General features: G+C 40.6%; 1 pseudogene; it reads right to left on the bottom strand.

Moving 5' to 3' along the window:
* The window catches only part of LOC127657621 (serine/threonine-protein kinase ULK4-like), a 287951-nt pseudogene that overhangs the window by 123329 nt on the left and 145780 nt on the right, over positions 1-18842 (bottom strand).

Below are 18842 nucleotides of genomic sequence, written 5' to 3'. Positions count from 1 at the left end.
TGAATGCATGGAACTTTGTATAACTTTTAACATTAAAGGCACTTTAACTTTGAAATATACAGGGGAATCTTATTTTGAAATGTTTGCGCTTCACTGCTTCCAGCTGCTCATTCAAACAAATAAAGGTTACACAATGTGTACTAATAATCTAAAGTGTATTACAATATAAACAATTAAAAGTAAATATTGATCATCAACACTACATAATCATCATCAACAGTTCATCTTTAGTGATAGCTTTTCATACATTTTAAGACTTTTTAAGGATCCGCAGGAATCCTGAATGAGCTTTCATCAGAAAGCTTCAAAAATTGTAATGAAAAAGAAAAATCTGAAACAAATGTAAAGGAAGTTCTTTGCTTCTCATCTCTGTGAATGTTCCGTTACTGTGACCTATATTGGAAATAGTTGCGAGTTTATGTTAAGTGTGTGTGTGTGCATTCATGGGGTTGGTGTTGACTGTTAACAATTGATGCAGTACCCTCTCTAATGAGAATGCATCCTGCTATTGAAAAGCCCTCACATCCACACTCCATTAACTCTGCAACCCAATTACACATTACAGTCTGATAGGTCAGACCCCCACTGCCTCATTTGCATAATAACTCAATGGATACAAGGATGGGAACATCCAAGGAAAAATCTGACTGTTACACACAAACATACACACACACAATTTACAAGGCTAAACTGCCTTTGAAATATTTAACCACCTATAAATTACCATGTTTCAAGTTATGGTGGAGAAATAGTTTACCCAACAAAACATTCGGATCCATGATGGAGGCGCGGTAGCCCGCAGCAGCCACTCCGGATCCAAAATGATGCTATTTTTGTCATTAGTCCGACTTTTACGGCACATGGACATCGGAATAACCGGTGTTCGTGTCTACCATCGCCAGACACTGTTAAAATATAAGATTCATGCAACAAACCAAGCTGCATGATGATCTGCAGGAGTTGCTACGCGTACTCGGCTTGCTGCGGAAACCAGGCCTCCAGTCCTCGGCGTCGCCTGATGCCGGTGCCCGGGGGAGGGGACATCGTAAGTGGTGTGCGAGGAAGTGAAAGAAGCGGCAAGAGGGCGGGGGTCCATGCTAGGCTAAAAACAAACCCTAGCAGGCTGGCTCTCCCATCTATCCTGCTCTCAAATGTTTGCTCCCTGGACAATAAGCTAGTTTCAGCCATTCAGCTAGACAGGCTCGCCTCGTTTCGTGCCGACAGAAATGCAGCTCTTTGTGGTAAGACTCGCGGTGGTGGCTTGTGTGTTTACATCAACACGGAATGGTGCAATAACTCTATGCTAGTCTCTAGTTACTGCTCATCGCTGGTGGAGTTTGTGACTGTTAGATGCAGACCTTTTTATTTACTCACGGAATTCACCACTGTTATCATAACCGGAGTTTACATTCCCCCCAGCGCTAACACTAAGGAAGCGCTCTTTGAACTGTATGGGGCTATGAGCTAACTGCAGAACGCTCACCCTGGTGGACTGTTTATTGTCGCTGGAGACAATCTCCAGACAGTGCTCCCTAAATTCCATCAGTATGTGGACTTTTCAACGAGAGGGGTGAACACGCTTTATCTTGTTTACACAAACATCCCAGGCGTGTACTGGGCAGAGCCCCGCCCCCACCTCAGCTACTCAGATCACATCTCTGTTATGCTAATTCCAGCATACAGACTGCTCGTCAGACGCACAAAACCACCTGTCCTTAACCACCTAGATAATAAGGACTCATACGTTCGAATGCTGTTCATAGACTTCAGCTCAGCATTCAACACAATATTTCCTCAGCACCTGATTGGAAATCTTAACCTGCTGGGCCTGGACACCTCCCTCTGCAACTGGATCCTGGACTTCCTGACTGGGAGACCTCAGATCGGTAACAGCATCTCCACGACCACCACACTGAGCACTGAGGCCCCCCCCAGGGCTGTGTGCTCAGTCCACTGCTGTTCACTCTGCTGACTAACGACTGTGCAGCAACGCACAGCTCGAACCACATCATTAAGATCGCCGATGACACAACGCTGAGTCAACATACAGAGAGGACGTGCAGCGGCTATCGGACTTGTGTAGAGCCATCAACCTGTCTCTGAATGTGGACAAAACAAAAGAGATGGTTGTTGACTTTAGGAGAGCCCAGAGTGACTGCTCTCCGCTGAACATCAACAGCTCCTCTGTGGAGATCATCAAAAGCACCAAATTCCTTGGTGTTCACCTGGCAGAGAACATCACCTGGTCCCTCAAAACCAGCTCTATTACCAAGAAAGCCCTGCAGCATCTCTACTTTCTTCGAAGGCTGAGGAAAGCACATCTCCCACCCCCCATCCTCACTACATTCTATAGAGGGACTATTGAGAGCATCCCGAGGAGCTGCCTGGTTTGGGACTTGCACCGTTTCGGACCGCAAAGCCCTGCAGAGGATAGTGAGGACAGCTGAGAAGATCATCGGGGTCTCTCTTCCCTCCATCAAAGACATTTACAAAAAACACTGCATCCGCAAAGCAACCAGCATTGTGTATGAACCCCACACACCCCTCACACAAACTCTTCACCCTCCTGCCATCTGGCAAGAGGTACTGAAGCATTCGGGCCCTCACGGCCAGACTGTGTAACAGCTTCTTCCCACAAGCCATCAGACTCCTCAATACTCAGAGACTGGTTTGACACACACACACACACACACACACACACACACACACACACACACACACACACACACGTGTCCTGAGTTGCACTTTTATTATTGTCACTTTATACCTGGCTGCTACCTCAATAACTGCAATGTGCATAGAACACTATCTCATAGTATGTTATGTTTACATTGGGCATTTTTAGAAACTGTCATCTTTTTGCACTACTGTGTACTGGTCGGCGCTGCACTGTCTCTCACTGTGCCTATTTTCCTGTTAATTTTTAGTAATTTATTGTACTGTCCTGTACTTTTTGCACAGGTTTGCACATGCACTTTATATAGGTAAGTTATTTAGTCTGTGTAGTCTCATGTGGTTCTGTGTTTGTCCTATGTTGAGGAGGAACGTTGTCTCGTTTCACTGTGTACTGTACTGTATATGGTTGAATGACAATAAAAACCACTTGACTTGACTTGACATCTTTTTTAAGTGTTTTTCTGTCCATTCTGAAACTTGATGGCCATGCTCACTCTGAACTCTGATTTAATAGAAAAGAGCTTCATAAAGATCCTTTTGAATTTTGTCTGATTTTATGTCCCACAGACTAAAAATGGCATATGAGTTTAGAACAACATGGAGGTTCATAAATAATTACAAAATGTTCATTTTTGGGTGAATGGGTACTTTAAAACCACTATACAGGTGAAACTCGAAAAATTAGAATATCATGCAAAAGTTCATTAATTTCAGTAATTCAACTTAAAAGGTGAAACTAATATATTATATAGACTCATTACAAGCAAAGTAAGATATTTCAAGCCTTTATTTGATATAATTTTGATGATTATGGCTTACAGCTTATGAAAACCCCAAATTCAGAATCTCAGAAAATTAGAATATTGTGAAAAGGTTCAGTATTGTAGGCTCAAAGTGTCACACTCTAATCAGCTAAACACCTGCAAAGGGTTCCTGAGCCTTTAAATGGTCTCTCAGTCTGGTTCAGTTGAATTCACAATCATGGGGAAGACTGCTGACCTGACAGTTGTGCAGAAAACCATCATTGACACCCTCCACAAGGAGGGAAAGCCTGAAAAGGTAATTGCAAAAGAAGTTGGATGTTCTCAAAGTGCTGTATCAAAGCACATTAATAGCAAGTTAAGTGGAGGGGAAAAGTGTGGAAGAAAAAGGTGCACAAGCAGCAGGGATGACCGTAGCCTGGAGAGGATTGTCAGGAAAAGGCCATTCAAATGTGTGGGGGAGCTTCACAAGGAGTGGACTGAGGCTGGAGTTACTGCATCAAGAGCCACCACACACAGATGGGTCCTGGACATGGGCTTCAAATGTCAAATGTCTTACCTGGGTTAAAGAAAAAAAGAACTGGTCTGTTGCTCAGTGGTCCAAAGTCCTCTTTTCTGATGAGAGCAAATTTTGCATCTCATTTGGAAACCAAGGTCCCAGAGTCTGGAGAAAGAGAGGAGAGGCACACAATCCAAGATGCTTGAAGTCCAGTGTGAAGTTTCCACAGTCTGTGTTGGTTTGGGGAGCCATGTCATCGGCTGGTGTTGGTCCACTGTGCTTTATTAAGTCCAGAGTCAATGCAGCCGTCTACCGGGACATTTTAGAGCACTTCATGCTTCCTTCAGCAGACAAGCTTTATGGAGATGCTGACTTCATTTTCCAGCAGGACTTGGCACCTGCCCACACTGCCAAAAGTACCAAAACCTGGTTCAATGACCATGGTATTACTGTGCTTGATTGGACAGCAAACTCGCCTGACCTGAACCCCATAGAGAATCTATGGGGCACTGCCAAGAGAAAGATGAGAGACATGAGACCAAACAATGCAGAAGAGCTGAAGGCCGCTATTGAAGCATCTTGGTCTTCCAAAACACCTCAGCAGTGCCACAGGCTGATAGCATCCATGCCACGCCGCATTGAGGCAGTAATTAATGCAAAAGGGGCCCAAACCAAGTACTGAGTACATATGCATGATTATACTTTTCAGAGGGCCGACATTTCTGTATTTAAAATCTTTTTTTATTGATTTCATGTAATATTCTAATTTTCTGAGATTCTGAATTTGGGGTTTTCATAAGCTGTAAGCCATTATCATCAAAATTATATCAAATAAAGGCTTGAAATATCTTACTTTGCTTGTAATGAGTCTATATAATATATTAGTTTCACCTTTTAAGTTGAATTACTGAAATTAATGAACTTTTGCACGATATTCTAATTTTTCGAGTTTCACCTGTATGTATCATATATATTATAGGACAGCTGATAAAATGAAGGACAGGCTATCTTCTTTAAAAAATACTACATGCGCTTCTGCAACATTTCAAATTTCTTTAATATAGTGTTTTCTGATTTCCATAAAGCTCATCATTTTCTGGTAATTTCAATTGCTTATCGAAGTCAGAGCAGAAAACCCAAGGCAATAAATAAATCAAGCAAACAGACAGTGAGAAAATCCAGTAGGCTTAAAAGCACACTGACCTCTATGAATTGAAAGACAACAGGCAGGAGACGACTCTCTCTATCAAGCCTGTTAAGACACACATTCACACATATTAAGCTTGCGACACACATGTTTACTTCATGGTACTGGGCCCGCATTCCATCTTCATTAGTGTGACACGTATGCGTGCATTTGGGCTTGGCACTGAACTGGATCGCTGAGGTGTGAACGCGCTGTTGTGCCAAGATCAGTCATCTGAGAAAATTACCTTTGACTAATCCAGCAATGAGTGAAAAAGTATGAGGCTAAAAGGATGAGGGAGTGATGGAGGGAAAAAGAGAAAAATTGAGACACATTGAGACAGAAAAAAGTGAATGAGAAATAGAGGGGTGGTGTTTCAAAACATAGTGAGTTGTCTACCTATACACCATTTTTGGGCATCATAGAACATAAGGTTCCAATTTGAATATATGCTGAACAATATTAACTTGATGGGCAGTGCACTAGATTCGAAATGTTTGAATTGTTAGAATCAAATGCATTTATGATGCCAAAAATCCTGTCTAGAGAGGCAGCTTACTAGGTTTGAATCAAGTGTTTGAACTTGCCTAGGAAGGCCAAAAATGCTGTCTAGATAGCCATCTCGCTAGGTTTAAATCTATTAAATTGATCATGCTACTAGGTTTGAATCACTTGAATCGAACAGTCAAATGGATCTGTAATGCCAAAAAATGCTGTCTAGGCAGGCAGCTCACTAGTTCTGAATCAAATGTTTGAACGTGCTAAGATGTCAAAAACATAATGTCTAGGTAGCCAGAACACTACGTTTTAATTAATTTAATTGATCATGTTACTAGGCTCAAATCACATTAAAATGGATCAATTCAAATGGCCAGTAGACATTTCACTGCAGATTTTGCCCAGTTATCCACTAAAGCTAAGCAGGGTTGAGCCTGGTCAGTACCTGGATGGGAGACCTCCTGGGGAAATCTAAGGTTGCTGCTAGAAGAGGTGTTAGTGATGCCAGCAGAGGGTGCTCACCTTGCGGTCTGTGTGGGTCCTAATGCCCAAGTACAGTGACGGGAACACTGTTCTGTAAAAAGGCACCATCTTTTAAATGAGACGCAGATGCAGCATCCTCTCTAATGAGAATGCAAGCTATTGAAAAGACCTCACATCCATACTCCATTAACTCTGCAACCCAATTACACATTACAGTCTGATAGGTCAGACCCCCACTGCCTCATTTGCATAATAACTCAATGGATACAAGGATGGGAACATGCTCCAAGGAAAAAGTCTGACTGTTACACACAAACATACGCACACACAACGCCTTTAAATTATTTAACCACCTATACATTTCCATGTTTCAAGTTATGGTAGAGAAATAGTTTACCCAGCAAAACATCTTTTTAAGTGTTTTTTCTGTACATTTTGAAACTTGATGGCCATGCTCACTATGAACTCAGATTTGATAGAAAAGAGCTTTTTAAAGATTATTTGGAATTTTGTCTGCTTTTATGTCCTATAGACAAAAAACGGCATATGAGTTTAGAACAACAAAGGGGTTCATAAATAATTACAAAATTTTCATTTTTGAGTGAATGGGTCCTTTAAAACCACTGTATGTATCATATATTATAGGACAGCTGATAAAATGAAGGACAGGCTATCTTCTTTTAAAAATACTACATGCGCTTCTGCAACATTTCAAATTTCTTTAATATAGTGTTTTCTGATTTCCATAAAGCTCACCATTTTCTGGTAAATTCAATTGCTTACCAAAGTCAGAGCAGAAAACCCAAGGCAATAAATAAATCAAGCAAACAGACAGTGAGCAAATCCAGTAGGCTTAGAAGCACACTGACCTCTATGACTTGAAAGACAACAGGCAGGAGGCTTCTCTATCTATCAAGCCTGTTAAGACACACACATTCAAGCATATTTAGCTTGCGACACACATATTTACTTTATGGTACTGGGCCCGCATTCCATCTTCATTAGTGTGACACTTATGCGTGCATTTGGGCTTTGGCACTGAACTGGATCGCTGAGGTGTGAACGGGCTGTTGTGCCAAGATCAGTCATCTGGGAAAATGACCTTTGACTAATACAGTAATGAGTGAAAAAGTATGAGGCTAAAAGGATGAGGGAGTGATGGAGGGAAAAAGTGAAAAATTGAGACACAATTGAGACAGAAAAAAAGTGAATGAGAAATGGAGGGGTGGTGTTTCAAAACATAGTGAGTTGTCTACCTATACACCATTTTTGGGCATCATAGAACATAAGGTTCCAATTTGAATATATGCTGAACAATATTGCCTTGATGGGCAGTGCACTAGATTCAAAATGTTTGATTTGTAAGAATCAAATGCATTTATGATGCGAAAAATCCTGTCTAGAGAGGCAGCAAACTAGGTTTGAATCAAGTGTGTGAAATTGATCGTGCTACTAGGTTTGAATCACTTGAATCTAACAGTCAAATGGATCTGTAATGCCAAAAAAAGCTGTCTAGGCAGGCAGCTCAATAGGTTAGAATCAAACGTTTGAACGTGTCAAGATGTGAAAAAATTAATGTCTAGGTAGCCAGCTCACTAGGTTTGAATTAATTTAATAGATCATGTTACTAGGTTCAAATCACATTAAAATGGATCATTTCAAATCACCAGCAGCCGTTTCACTCTGCAGATTTTGCCCAGTTATCCACTAAAGCTAAGCAGGGTTGAGCCTGGTCAGTACCTGGATGGGAGACCTCTTGGAGAAAACTAAGTTTTCTGCTGGAAGAGGTGTTAGAGTGGCCAGCAGGGGGTGCTCACATTGCGCTCTGTGTGGGTCCTAACGCCCCAGGACAGTGGAGGGAACACTGTACTGTAAAAAGGCACCATCTTTTAAATGAGATGTTAAATAGAGTTCCTGACGTCCTGTTGCCATTAAAAATCCCAGGGTAGTTCTTGTAAAGAGTAGGGGTGTAAACCTGGTTACAAATTCCACCAATGGGCCCTTATCAATCATGGCCTCCTAATAATCCACCTCCATTAATTGGTTGTATGTCTCTACTTTCTGCTCTCCACCAACAGCTGGTGTGTGATGAGTGTACATGCACACAATGGCTGCTGTCATATCATTCATGTGGATGCTGCACACTGATGGTGGTTGAGGAGAACCACCTGTTCACTATGTAAAGTGGTTTTAATGTAGTGTCATAAAAGGGTTATAAAAAATTAACATTCATTCATTAATCTATGGTGCCCAAAATATCCTATCTAGGCAGCCAGCTCACTAGGTTTGAAACAAACGTTCAAGTATGTTTGTGATTCCCAAAAATGCAGTGTAGCTAACCTGATCACTAGGCTTGAATCGAATGTTCAAATGTGCCTATAATGTCCTGTAGCTGGTTCGTTGTCTGGGTAATGAAGAAGTCAGGGGGCAGCAAACTTTCAACATGAGTATGTTTATTACTCTTCAGCGTTGTTCATAAAACATAAACAAAAAGACTCTCAGTGGCCAAGCAGTCACACACAAAAATGTGTAAATGCTTCTAATGAGCACACACAGGACCGTGCCCCCATCACAACATGCCCCAAGCTTTGCCCTCTCTGGTACTACCATTACTAAGGCCACAGGGACCACCTCCCTCCATGACTTTAGGAGTTTTGCTCTAAGAAAAAGAAAGTACTGAAAAATACATTTTTACTGTTTGAAGGTCCCTTCTTCCCAGCTTCCCATATGATGTTGAACACAGTGCGCGGCCAATGCCCATACAGCAGCTTGAATGGAAAAAACACTGTGGAGGCTTGCGGGACCTCTCACACTACAAATAACAGCGTTTGAGCCACTTATCAAAATTCCTAGCGTCCTCGTGTATGAACTTACGAATACAATTGTTTAAAGTTTTATTAAATCGTTCCAATAAACACTGGTGCGAACTGATTAATACCTAACAATTTGTATAGTTCGTGGATGGGTGGATGGTTGAGGCAGGAATTAACCATGGCCTCTACTCTATTCTTTTTTCCCCTGAATAGTATTTCAATGGTAACCACTGGAAACATGTGAATATCCCCATGCACATACCGCACCCTCACACATTTATCCATGCCCAATGCCCTGTCTTGCATCAAGCCTTGGTGAATACAGGTTTGAGAACAGCCTGAATCCACCAAAGCTAGGTTTGAATCCCCTTTTAAACTCACCAGTATACAATGCATCCCTGCTCAAACAGGTGAGGCCCGTGGAGGGTCAGGGATCTGGACCAGTGTCACCACCTCCATCGCAATCACTGATCCTGGAAGTGTCCGGCTTCCCCGCAGCCCCAACAGACCAGCCCAGGCTTCCCTACCTCACTCGTGGGGGTGGTCCCATCAACCTGGGGAGGAGAGCATGAGAAGTGGGTGACACAGACACGGGGAAGGACGCCTTAGATCAGGGAAGGGTTTTGGGTGGGGCTCCTCCCCACCTCCAGGGAATCGGAACAGGATGGAAAGGGGAGGGACAAGAGAGAGGGGGTTGAGAAACAGAGGAGAGAGAGAAGGAAGAGCTTCTGTTTCGCTGCCTCCCGGAAAGTCCTCGGCCAGCTGGACTGCCTCCTCCAGCGATGCCAGGCAATGGTGCTAGACCCACTCTGCCATCCCTAAAGGAAGCTGGAAGATGAACTGCTCCAGTGTCACCAGATTGACGATCTCCACATCGCCTCAGCCAGCAACCATTTCTAGTAGGCATCCTGGAGCTGTTGTGCAAAAGCAAATGGGTGGCTGTGTTTCCCGAATGTCAGGGACCTGACACGCTGGTAGCTCTGTTCAGGAGTTTGGCCAACTCATTTCACGATGGCCCTCTTCAGGTCTTTATACTCGAGGAAGCTGGTGGCAGGAATTTGCTGGGCTGCTAGCTGTGCTTCCCTAGAATGTAGCGGTAACCAACTGGTCAGAAGAACTCTTCCACGCTTCAGTGGTCTTATCAGAGAGGTCGAGGAAGGTCAAGGGATCATCGTCTGGCCCCATTTTAACGTGGGTCACCTGCGATGTGGGCTCCGGGGTCACAGCTGCAGCCCCATCTCTGTCCTTCAGGCTCTGGAATGCAGTCCTCCGTTTGAGCCTGGAGCAAGAGTTGGAAACTATACTCCATGAAAGCCTGATGTTGTGTTTGCTGGATGCTGGTGAGGGACATGATGATTTTGGATACTGGTGAAGACTCTATGACAAAGTTGTCGTCCAATAATTCCCTGGTAGAAGGTTTTTTAGAAGGTCTGGGTAATGAAATCAGGAGGCAGCGAACTGTAAACGTGAATATGTTACTCTGCAGCATCGTTCATAAAACATAAACAAAAAGGCCCTCAGTGGCCAATAGTCACACACAAATGAGTAAAGGCTTCTAATGAGCACACACAGGTACAGTCTCTCTCTCTGGTCTCTCTCGGTCACTCTGACGAGGTGTGCCTTATTATGTCTCCCTCTTCCATCAATACAACAAGAAACAGGTGTTAGAGATAATGATAACACAGGTGACAAGCCTTATCTCTTGTCACCTGTTCTCTTGCAGACAGACACACGACCATGCCCCCATCACCACATAACCCCACAGCCTGACTCAGGCCATGGCAAAATCCGGCCCGCCAACTCCAACCTACCCCCATTTCTGGAGAGCAAGTCAGCCACAGCAATCTGAGCTCCTGGTCAGTGGACAGACACACGACCATGCCTCCATCACCACATGCCCCAAAAATGCTGTCTAAGTAGCCAGCGCACTTTACTAGGTTACTAGGTTTGAATCACGTCAATTGAACATTCAAACTGTTCTATGATGCCCAAAAATGCTGTCTAGACAGGCAGCTCTGTAGGTTTTGAAACACAGCCATGGAGTGAGACAGAAAATTCTCTAGAGGGTTTGGCTCAGAGTAATGGACATCTTTATTGAAAATGACTCGCTTTGCACTCTTATTGATTAAGCTCTTTGATTCCCAGTCCAATTACCGTATGTATGCAAAGATGCTTAATTCAAAATGCCACAATACTCTGAGAAAAGGAGAGATGGATGGAATGAAATTAGTTGAAGTGTCACATTTGGAATACTTAAAGTGCCCTTCAATACAGTGATATATTACATAGCTAGAGTTATTTGGACAGTCTCCCAAGAGTGTGTCCTCTATGAAGGATACGGTTTCTTTGAATTTTGAGAGAAAGAGAGAGACAGCTGCCTCTACCTGTGGTAAGGTGAATTCAGAGGTCTATAGGACTAAATCTCCCACTTACTTGCATTGTTTTCTATATGAACACAAAGCCACAGGTAGAGAGGAAATTATCCTCTTTGTGTCTTTATGTCTGCTAGAAGTCAGATTGGCTTAAAATGCAGGATTTAGGGATTTTTAGGGTCAAAACATCTGAGAAGTGAAAATGCCAGTAAAATGCGACAATTTGCTCAACAGCAAAACTCAACAACAGCAAAAAACTGTGGCATCATCAAAACTAAAGTTTGTTGTTTGCAGTTTGTTAAAGACACCATCATATTTTTGTAGAAAATGTGCAGCGATACCTTCATATGCTACTGGAATTATCCTACTTGCCACTTTTAAAGTCCATATTAGGAATACGTCATGTTCAAGTGCTTTATTATCAGAAAAAATAGAAAACATGGAGGACGTCAGGTTAATTCTTAAAAATTTCTGGGGGAACTATAATTTTTAATTTTTCCAGTCGTAATTACAACATGGGTGGTTCATTTTCATGCAACTTTTTTGGAAACATTTCCGGAAACTCATATTTACGAAAACTCTGATAGCATGTTAAGACATTAGTAAATTTCTGTAACCTTTGAAGACAACTACAGTATATGATAGTGCACTCCTAAATGTTTATGTATAACCTTGGTTGACAAAGTAAAATTTTAAAAGTAAAATTTTAACGAACACATATTAAATTTGAGTCTTTCTCTTCAGGGAAAACAGACCAAACCTATAAATGAGTTGCTCTCTAAAATGAGCCTGTCCCCTCCCCCTAATACCACCAGCTTTTAACTAGTAATAGCAAGGTGCAATTCCTGGTTTTTGACTGTGAAATAAACTAAAGACAAGTTGGTTGTTAGGGACAAGTCTTTATTTATTTTCACTTCAACAAAAGAAATAAAGGAATACATCTAACATTTTCGCAGGAAACCACTGAAACCATTCAGGCTTTATTCATATTATATCCATATCAATACAGACAAGATAAATAGCCCAACTCAAACTCACATCTCCCAGAAGAGTAACAGAGTATCTGAGCATGTGCGCTAACCACCAAACCACGTCTCAAACACAACCTATGATAATATGTACAAAGAAAACTATTCAGATATACTAGGAATATATTACCTGTACTAACTGTATGTATTCACATTACATCTAGAAATATACAGCCGCTCACAGTGCAAGGAGCCCATTGATAGAACAGTGACGCACTATGAGTAATCAGTACTCTCAAGTGTGCACCGTGTGCCCTTTCTCCAGTCTGCTTATTCAAAACAGTCAATGATCTCTCATCTGTCTGCACACTCCTTCCCAACAAACAGCATTACTCTTACAATTTCCAACCATACACAATAGTCAATACAAAACACACACACTTCAGGAACAACAGAGTAAGCAGGTATAATGAATAGGACCATTTTATCTCATGACCAGAAAAAGACAGATGAGGGCAGAGAGAGAGAGAGAGAGAGAGAGATGGTAGTCTTTTCTCACTGAAGGCTTATTCGTGTCCAGTATGTGCTCCATTAGGTTTTTAATAGGCAAGTAGGGATCACTTGTTCATCTATCTGAATGATGGGCGTTGGTGGAGGTAAATGGGGTCAACTGGGTGGGTGAGAAAATACTGTGCCTTTCACAAATTTCAGACCAATCTCATTGATGACTCATTTACATTAATCCTGCAGGTGTCCAAAAACCAGAGTTAATCACTGTAAAGACTGCACATTGATAAAGAGATTGTGGTTCAAATAGAAAATGGTCTGTAGTCTTTCAGGTTAATGGTGGATCCCAAAAACTCTTTCCACGAATATGTACAGGGTTGTATTTCTCCCCAATATATATACACTGGTGGCCAAAAGTTTGGAATAATGTACAGATTTTGCTCTATGGAAAGAAATTGGTACTTTTATTCACCAAAGTGGCATTCAACTGATCACAATATATAGTCAGGACATTAATAATGTGAAAAAAATACTATTAAAATGTTCTGAACTTCATAAACTACTTCAAATGTTTATCATCAAAATAATCCTCCATGTGCAGCAATGACAGCTTTGCAGATCCTTGGCATTCTAGCTGTCAGTTTGTCCAGATACTCAGATGACATTTAACCCCACACTTCTTGTCTCATCTTGTTGGGCACTTCTCGCAAACCTTACATTCTAGCTGATCCCACCAAATCTCAATGGGGTTAAGATCCATAAGACTCATTTCCAATTTGTTGTCCAATGTGGTATTTTCTGTTTCAAAAGTGGCTTTTTCTTTGCAATTCTTCCCATAAGGCCTGTACTCCTGAGTCTTCTCTTTACTGTTGTACATGAAATTGGTGTTTAGTGGGTAGAATTCAATGAAGTTTTCAGCTGAGGACATGTGAGGTGTCTATTTCTCAAACTAGAGACCCTGATGTACTTATCCTCTTGTTTAGTTGTACATCTGGCCTTCCACATCTCTTTCTGTCCTTGTTAGAGCCAGTTGTCCTTTGTCTCTGAAGATTGTAGTGTACACCATTGTATGAAATCTTCATTTTTTTGGCAATTTCAATCATTGTATAGCCTTCATTCCTCAAAACAATGATTGACTGACAAGTTTGTAGATAAATCTGTTTCTTTTTTGCCATTTTTGACCTAATATTGACCTTAAGACATGCCAGTATATTGCATATTATGGTAACTCAAACACAAAGACAATGTTAAACTTCAATTAACAAACTGAATAGCTTTCAGCTGTGTTTAATATAATGGCAAGTGATGTTCTAGTACCAAATTAGCAATTTAGCATGATTACTCCAGGATAAGGTGTTGAGTGATGGCTGCTGAAAATGGGCCTGTCAAAATTTTATCAAAAATGACTTTTTTCAAATATCGATGGTGCTGTTTTTTTACATCAGTAATGTCCATACTATAATTTGTGATCAGTTGAATGCCACTTTGGTGAATTAAATTACCAGTTTCCTTCCAAAACAGAAAAATCTGTACATTATTCCAAACTTTTAGCTGCCAGTGTATAAATATTATATATATTTTTTCAATTAATTGATTATCATTGCTGTTATGATAAAAAAAAAACTAATTTCTTTTAAGTAGGAAAACATTGATATAATATTTAAATGGCAAAAATTACATTTAGATGGATGGATATTTATCATACTTCCATTTGTTGTGTCCATTTCTGAGGTGCTCTGACGTTTGATTGCATAATTCCAATTTTATTTCTGATTATTTCAAATTTATCAGTAAAGAAATTCATAAAATCATTACTCTTACGTAAGATCTGGTTCTGTTGAGGCTTTATTCCTAACCAATTTAGCCACAGTACTGAATAAACACTTAGGATTGTTGTGGTTATTTTCTATGAGTTTGCTAAAATATGCTGACCTGGCAGCTTTTAGTGCCTTTTTAGTGTCAAGAGTTGAGTGGGTATTTTCATTGTCTAGGGGAGTCAAGCAGGCTTGTTGGGAATTTGAAGAATTGACAGCAGAGCAAGTGGTGAGAGCACCAAAAATTTGAACTTTGTGAGGTGAAGGAAAGCCAAAATTGTGGCATCAGAAGCATTTTGTTAAGGGATGCACTGATCCGATACCTGGATTGGTATTGGCTCCGATACTGATGCTTTAAATCTGATCAGGTATCGGTCCGATGAAGCAGATCCAAATCAGATACTGTATGTTTGTCATGGTTGTTACTGTAAGGAAATTGTAATGGAATTAGTCACGTTTGACAACCATTAAAAGAAAGACAAATGACATAGAATTAGATTATTTGTCTGAATAAAATTCACCACCATTAAAATCGTAATACAACGCCTTTTTGTATCCACTCACAATTTCTATTGTAAGGAATTAGCTTTAATAAGGGAATTGTGATTAATTCACTTATTGGAGTAATATTATTCTCATGGCTCATTGAAAATAATATCACACATATTTAGGTATAGCTTTGAAGCGAAATCTTTTAAAAATAGGGATGAGAATATTTATCTAAATAAATCAGAGTCAAATTTTCTTAGAATACAGACAAACTTAATTGCTATTCTAAACATAAACTAATCTAATGAATAAAACATGAAACAGGTTGATAAGTAAAGTGACAGAATAATCAATACAGTCAAAATTAACTTTACGGAGTCTGTTGAATATGCCTTAAGAACCATTTATCCTTCTTTTAGTCTAAATCAATTTGCAATTGGATTATCCAAAGTATTTAACTATTACACCAGCACTTTGAGCAAAAGTATGGAGATGTACTTGTGTGTCGTTGCGTTTCCTTGCGTTGCTTTTCCTTGCTATGGCTTGGTTCTTTGGCTCTTTGTAGAACATTCATTCCGTCGATGTCTTGGACTCTGTCATGATCATGGGTAGTTGTTGTCTTGATGGATGATGAGGCAGGATTTGAAGCGAGGCCTTCTGCAAGGAGGACTCGCGACTCCCGTCACGTGTATAAATCATAGAGCAGAGAGTGAGAGGCTTCTTTGGGACTTCGGGCCCGAGTTTCCTTGGACTCTACATGGCACGGAGGCTGCAAGCCATGAGGAAAAGAGCACGGAGGAGCTGCAGAGGAATGTGAAGAGCAAGAGAGCCAAAGAAGAGAGAAGACCGAGAGTCAGTTCCAAGAGAAGAGGAGACTGAGAGCTAGAGTTCTTCCTTGGTAGGAAACTTTTGAACTGAATTTGGCTGCACCCCAAAGGTGTCCTGAGCCAATCAAAAGTGGCTTTTCAGAGTCACATGGTCAACTGGTCTGTCCATTTCAAAGTTGATTTACAATCCTTTGTGTGGAGGATTCCTACAAACTTCCTGCTCATATTAGTGAATAATTATTCATGAACATTTATATCTTGAAAATGGTGCAAGGGACATGACATTCGTTGTCATCAAAATTCTCTACTTGAACAAGCAAGCATTTACATACTAAATATGACATAATTTCATGATTATTATACATGTAAAATACAAAACATGAAAATCCCTGATTACAAACATACTGGTAAATTCATTGGTTTTACAACATGGATAATACATTACACATCATGAGAAACCTGATTGTCAGGTTACATTATTAGGTTAAGCCTTGAATAGTTACCATTCATTGTAAAATTAGATGCCCCTGATGTGATGGTCTCCACGGGCTACGAGGACGGAAATCTTCCTCCCCCATCCCAGACTGTTCCGGGAGCGGTCACAAGGAGCCAGGTAAGTGCTTTGATGTCTCTAGACTCAGCACTTCGGGCTCCGCCCCGTCGCGAGGCCCCGCCTGCTGGTACATCAGACACTGTAGTTCCCTTGGTCCCTCTCACACGGAGCTTGGGTGCATGGCTCGCGCTCCCCAACCCGTCGCGTTCGTTGATCAGGACCGTCTGACTCGGCTACGTGATTAATTTCGCCAGGCCCCCGCCCAGGGTCAATGGCATCCGCTCCACTGCGGTGAGCGGCAAGAACACTTGGGTATACACTTGGGCATACCAAGATGGCCACTTGAACACTTCCGGTGGCTTCACCTACTGCTGGCAGTTTAGCATTGCATCAGCAATCCAGTTATACAGTTGAAGTCAGAATATTACATACATCTTAGCCAAATACATTTAAACTCAATTTTTCACATTTAATTGTAGAAAAAATTCCCTGTCTTAGGTAAGTTAGGATGACTACTTTATTTTGAGAATGTGAAATGTCAGAATAATAGTAGAGTAATCATCATAATCATCCATTAGATTTAATTCTCTCATATGGATTTGATGTTGATACTATTGAAAATCTTCCTTAGAACGATGAATTCTCAGATCATTACCTCGTCTCTTGTATGCTGCGATCAGCTAATGTTACGCAATCTACACCATGCTATCATTCAGGTAGAACTATTCTTTCGACCACTAAAAATAGCTTTCCTAATAATCTTCCAGATCTATCTCATATACTCAGTAAACCCCAAAGCCTAGAAAAACTTGATGACATAAAAAATATAAATAGAGTCATCTATAGCACTCCTTTGATTAAAGAAAAAAGCCCTGCACCATGGTTCAATGATCACACTCATGCTCTCAAGTGAGCAGCTCCGAAAATGGAGCGCAAGTGGAAGAATACAAAATTAGAGGTATTTCACAGTGCATGGAAGGATAGTGTCTGTAGCTACAGACAAGCACTAAAAACTGCCACATCAGCATATTTTAGCAAACTCATAGAAAATATCCACAACAATCCTAGGTGTTTATTCAGTACTGTGGATAAATTGGTTAGGAATAAAGCCTCAACAGAACCAGATCTTACGTAAGCGTAATGATTTCATGAATTTCTTTACTGATAAAATTGAAATAATCAGAAATAAAATTGAAATTATGCAATCAAATGTCAGAGCACCTCAGAAAACATAATTTTCCTCACGTGCAACTTCAATCCTTCGCAGTCATAGGTCATGAAGAGCTAACAAACCTTATCGAAACATCAAAAGCCACAACACGTTTGTTAGATCCAATACCAACCAAGCTCTAAAAAGAGGTATTTCTTGTAATCTCAGAACCTCTTCTTAATATTATTAACTCCTTGCTATCCTTAGGACATGTCCCAAGAAAATTTTAAATGACAGTTATCAAACCGCTTATTAAGAAGCCACAACTTGATCCTGGAGAACTGGCTAATTATAGACTGATTTCAAATCTCCCGTTTATGTCGAAAATACTAGAAAAGGTAGAATCCTCCCAAATATGTTAATTTCTACAGAGAAATAGTATATATGAACAATTTCAGTCAGGATTTAGGCCTCATTAAAGTACAGAGAGTGCACTTATTAGAATTACAAATGACTTGCTCTTATCATCTGATCACAGCTGCATTTTTCTTCTAGTGCTTTTAGATCTTAGTTCTGCATTCAACACGATAGATCACAACATTCTCTTGAATAGTCTAGAAAATTATGTTTGGTATTTTGTGGAATTGCATTAACATGGTTTAGGTCCTATTTAGCAAAACACTACCACTTTGTCTATGTAAATGAGGAATTGTCAAACCAAACAAAAGTAAAGTACACTGTAAAACCAAACAGTACAACTTAGATAAATAAAATGGGTTGTAATTACTCAAAAAAATAAAAACGTTCATTCGCCTTTAATTTTTTGTGTAATTAAAACGAAAGTGAAATTTTAAGTTTACAGCACTTAAATGCTTTAATTTGTTTTTGTCAGTGCACTCAAATAGTTTTACTATACTCCCGTCTGACGTCACGCACGTGCGTACGTGCTCCCCCTTCAACGTTAGCAGTTGCAAGTGCACGAAAACACGCCATGTTTTTGTTGCGCGCCTCTGATGAAAATTTGTCAAGCTAAGTTTGCAACACGTGAAAAACTCGATCACATTTTATAAAAATAGAATAGGTGGTGATATTTTTCGATCGATAATTTGCAGTGGTGTTGCCTGTGAGGACCTTTGATGAGAAACGCGGCATGCAGTTTTCTAAACCTGCTGGTGACAAACTTTTCTTCGTTGTGCTGCCTTCCATTTTATTCCTCTTCTCTTTGGGCACGCTAATCTGGTAAGTT

This window comes from Xyrauchen texanus, chromosome 17 (assembly GCF_025860055.1).
Source record: "Xyrauchen texanus isolate HMW12.3.18 chromosome 17, RBS_HiC_50CHRs, whole genome shotgun sequence".
NCBI lineage: Eukaryota > Metazoa > Chordata > Actinopteri > Cypriniformes > Catostomidae > Xyrauchen > Xyrauchen texanus.
The sequence above is the reverse complement of the archived record's forward strand: the minus strand, read 5'-3'. Positions and strand labels throughout refer to the sequence as shown.